The sequence below is a fragment of the Piliocolobus tephrosceles genome, chromosome 6, assembly GCF_002776525.5.
Source record: "Piliocolobus tephrosceles isolate RC106 chromosome 6, ASM277652v3, whole genome shotgun sequence".
NCBI lineage: Eukaryota > Metazoa > Chordata > Mammalia > Primates > Cercopithecidae > Piliocolobus > Piliocolobus tephrosceles.
In genome coordinates this window covers 99,394,095-99,398,580 of record NC_045439.1, presented here as the reverse complement: position 1 = coordinate 99,398,580, position 4,486 = coordinate 99,394,095, and the positions used below count along the sequence as shown (strand labels likewise).

At 45.7% G+C, this 4,486-nt stretch overlaps 1 pseudogene; it reads left to right on the top strand.

Moving 5' to 3' along the window:
- The first annotated feature begins 313 nt into the window (after positions 1–313).
- Positions 314–2,474, top strand: LOC111522902 (annotated as a pseudogene).
- Positions 2,475–4,486: the final 2,012 nt, after the last annotated feature.

The window sequence follows — 4,486 nt, the reverse complement described above, 5'->3', positions numbered from 1 at the left end:
GACAACCCATGGCTCCCATGGACCGGCCAGCTGCTCCTGTGGCTCCACCCAGAAGCAACTGAGTACAGGAGGACCGTTTTCCACACCCCTATGATTGCACCCCAAGCCAATCGGCAGCAAGCATCCATTGCCTAGCCACCCACCCTTCCCCCAAACTATCCTGAAAAACCTCAGCCTCCAATTTTTGAGGAGGCTGATTTGAGTAATAATAAAACTCCGAGGGTGGTGCGCTGCGCGGAGCACCTCATGGAAAGTGGTAAGTCAGGTGGCCACTGCCGCCGCCGTCCCCGCCCCCGCCGAGTTTGTAGCCAGAATGAAGATGGCTGGTCTGGTGGAGCAGTTATCTGATGAAAGAAGGGAAAAAGCAGCCCATGCACAGTATAACTCGGAGCAGTTTACTTGTGTAAAAATGGAAGGTTATGAAGATCAGATATTGATAACAAAACATGGCGACTCAGGAAATGGAAAGTTTTTGGATCCAAAGAACAGAATCTGTTTTAAATTTGATCACTTAAGAAAGGAGGCAACAACAGGCCGGGCGCGGTGGCTCAAGCCTGTAATCCCAGCACTTTGGGAGGCTGAGACGGGCGGATCATGAGGTCAGGAGATCGAGACCATCCTGGCTAACACGGTGAAACCCCGTGTCTACTAAAAAATACAAAAAAAAACTAGCCCGGCGAGGTGGCGGGGCGCCTGTAGTCCCAGCTACTCCAGAGGCTGAGGCAGGAGAATGGCGTAAACCTGGGAGGCGGAGCTTGCAGTGAGCTGAGGTCCGGCCACTGCACTCCAGCCCCCGCGACAGAGCGAGACTCCGTCTCAAAAAAAAAAAAAAGAAAGGAGGCAACTGATCCAAGACCCTGTGAAGTACAAAATGCAATTGAATCATGGAGAACTTCAGTAGAAACTGCTCTGCCAGCTTAGGTAAAGTAACATTACCCGAATGGAGCCTGCACTGTGTATGGCAAAAAATAGATGGACAGCAAACCACTACTGCATGCATGGAGAGCTATCAGTTCCCAGCAGAAAACTTTTGGAATGGTCGTTGTGTTGTGCCCTGAGTTCTGAGACCCCCCTCAAAGAAGACCACCAGAAACCGAAGTCAAAGCCAAGCGGCCGGGATCACTTTATTGCAGGTTCGAACCCGGACCTCTCTCTGTACAGGCGTAGTCAGGAGGGCAAGAGAGAGGTCCCGAGCACAGCTCAAGCCTACTTTTTATAGTAAGGCACAAACAGGTTACAGAAGATTAGGGCATTTTTGCAGTTACAAGATTGGGATTGGTTGACATTTTGAAGTTTGAACATTCGGCAGTTTCTGATTGGCTCCTGCCCTTTTTTTAAACCACAAAGTCTAGGGGTTTTTTTTTTAGACAAACTGCTTGCTTAACCATGGGTGGGAGGGGGGTGGTTTCGATTGAGCAAGCAGGGGGTACGTGACTGGGGGCTGCAAGCACCGGTAATCAGAACAGAACAGAACAGGACAGGGACTTTCACAACGCTTGTCCATACAACGTCTGGAATCTACAGATAACATAACCGGTTAGGTCAGGGGTCGATCTTTAACCAGGCCCAGGGTGCTGCCCGGGCTGTCTGCCTGTGGATTTCATTTTTGCCTTTTAGTCTTTTCAGTTGGAGGTCAGAATGGAGGTTTACAATCACTCCTCCAACCACTCAAGTGGCTGGCATCTTGAAAATTCAGGTTCATTATTATGAAGACGGTAATGTTCACCTAGTGCGTCTGTTATGCCCAGACCGTTTATTCCCCAAAGAAGACCACCAGAGTCCAGAGTCAAAGCCAAGCGGCAAGGATCTTTACTGCAAGTTCGAACTTGGTCCCTCCATTCCACAGCATACAAGAGGGCCTTGAACGATGCATGTGCCCGCTTTTTATAGCCTGATGTAAACAGGATATGTAAGGTTACAGAGGAACAAGGGAATTCTTTCGGTTACAGCATTACAATTGGTTAACATTTTAAGTTATACTTTTAGCAGTTTTCTATTGGTTCCCGCGCTTTCAGTAAAACCACAAACGGTTGTAACCTTATCGGGGGCTCTCCAGGTGGTGTTTTTCCAAAGTTGAGGAGGAATGTGTTTGTGCTGGGCCCAGGACTGAGATTTATGGAGGAATGTGTTTGTGCTGGGCCCAGGAAGTTGAGACAAATGGAAGGGAGTTGAGATAAATGGAGGGATGTGTTTGTACTGGGCCCAGGACTGAGATATATGTTTGATTCCTTTCACGTCATAAAGATATACAAGAGTCCCTAACAGTGTCTAATGAAGTGCAAACAGCAAAAGAATTTACAAAGATCGTAGAAGCTGCAGAAAATGAGTACCAGACTGCCATCAGTGAGAATTATCAGACAATGTCGGACACTACTGTCAAAGCCTTACATCGACAATTGCCAGTTACACGCACTAAGATTGATTGGAACAAGATCCTTAGCTACAAGATTGGCAAAGAGATGCAGAATGCATAAAATGAACATTGCGTGACTGGATCACTTTAGTGTCTTTGTGTTAAAAAATTATTGCAAAAGTATTCTGAACTGTTAAGCTGCCCAGTCACATGGGCCATTGCCATTTAAAATCACTGTAATTAGTTTGATTAGAGCACAAAGCTTAGCTAATTAACCATTATTTTTCATTTTGTTCTAAGAGGATTGAAAATCAGTTTAGTTTAAATGTCTTACTTTCTGTTAGTCCTTTCTTTCTTACAATGAAGAGATGGTTCTTCTAGTTTATGGTTAAAAGTTTTTGAAGTGTTTCAAAAATATTTTACTTACTGTAACCCTAAAATTGTTATCTTTTGGTTTATCAAATGGTTAATTTTGATATTTCCCCAGTTGGTGGTTGATGGATTTAGCCATACATGCTGCTAAAGAAATTGTCTAGCTTCTCTCCCTCACTGGTTCCATTTATGTAAGGTTGAGATTTGAGGGAAAACATTTTCTGTATCGATTGTGTTTTTAAACCTTTCAAGAAGGTTATTTAGCTAGCTTAGTACTTAATTTTTTTTTTTTTTTTTTTGAGACGGAGTCTCGCTCTGTCACCCAGGCTGGAGTGCAGTGGCCAGATCTCAGCTCACTGCAAGCTCCGCCTCCCGGGTTTACGCCATTCTCCTGCCTCAGCCTCCCAGGCAGCTGGGACTACAGGCGCCGCCACCTCGCCCGGCTAGTTTTTTGTAGTTTTTAGTAGAGACGGGGTTTCACCATGTTAGCCAGGATGGTCTCGATCTCCTGACCTCGCGATCCACCCGTCTCGGCCTCCCAAAGTGCTGGGATTACAGGCTTGAGCCACTGCGCCCGGCCAGTACTTAATTTTTTTTAAAGAAGGCAAGGTCTAATGCTGTTTTGAGATTCTGAAATTAAATGAAAATACTTATTTCAGAAATGCATTTAATGCTTTTTTCTTGTGACAGTTGCGCACATCAGCTTGAATTCCATATGTCCCAGAGTTATTTTTATCATAAAGCCACAAATGTATTATAACAAGGCAAATTGTAATATATATAATCCTGAACTCAAAAAAGAAAAAAAAAAAAACAACAAACACTGATCTTCTGTGTAGCCGGCCCTACGTGTATGAAAGTCTTTCTCTATTGCAATTTCCCTGCCTTGATAAATCTACTCTATCTAGGCAGCAGGCAAGAAGAACACATTGGGAGGTGACAAAAGGGTGGCTCAGAAGGTCCTGTCTTATCTACAACTGCTGCTGCTCAGATGCTTTCAGCTTGAAATCATCAGTATGCCAGGTCAGGGTATTTTGGGGTGTTATGTCCTTAACTCCTTTGGTCCAAAGAGTTGATTTTACTAATCATTCTGCTTGTGTGTATTTGAAAATTGACTTCAAAACAAAACCCATGCCTTAGCCACTATGTGGTCCCAACTTAGCAGGTTACTGTAGGTTTCTGAGATGGGTGGGGGAAGGGAAAGGAGGGGAGGGTTGAACATGGGTTAGCCAAGTTCCTCAAATGTTTGTAGCTGTAGAACCCCTTTTGTTTTATTTGAAGCATTTTTATGAGACCAGAAATCGAAGACCTTTCCTTGGGAAGCTGATCTCTCACTCCCTGGGAGGATGCTCAGCCTTGCCTGACTTGGTGCCCTCAGAGAGATGCCTCCTGTGGCTTTTGCACTAGGGTGGGGTAACAGCAGGAAGCCTGTTGACAGATAACAGCAAGAGAACAGGTGTGGGGGCGCTGGGTCTGGGGAGAGGGCTCTCAGTGACCTGCTTATAGCTCCAGGAACCTTCCAAGCAGGCATGGAGGAGACCTCTCTGAGTAGTAGCCCAGGAGGAGCAGGCAGGCGCCAGGGCAAGGGAATGGGTGGTTACAGCATTTCCAGGTCACTGCAGAAGACAGAAGGGGAACATGGCAAGTCAGGCTGGGACTTGAAATTCCCTGAGTTCATTATGCTAATTTATCTTTGCACACTTTCCCACACAGCAGCTTACTCCATCTCCACAACGCTTCAGGAAGTGGGCAAGGTGGATA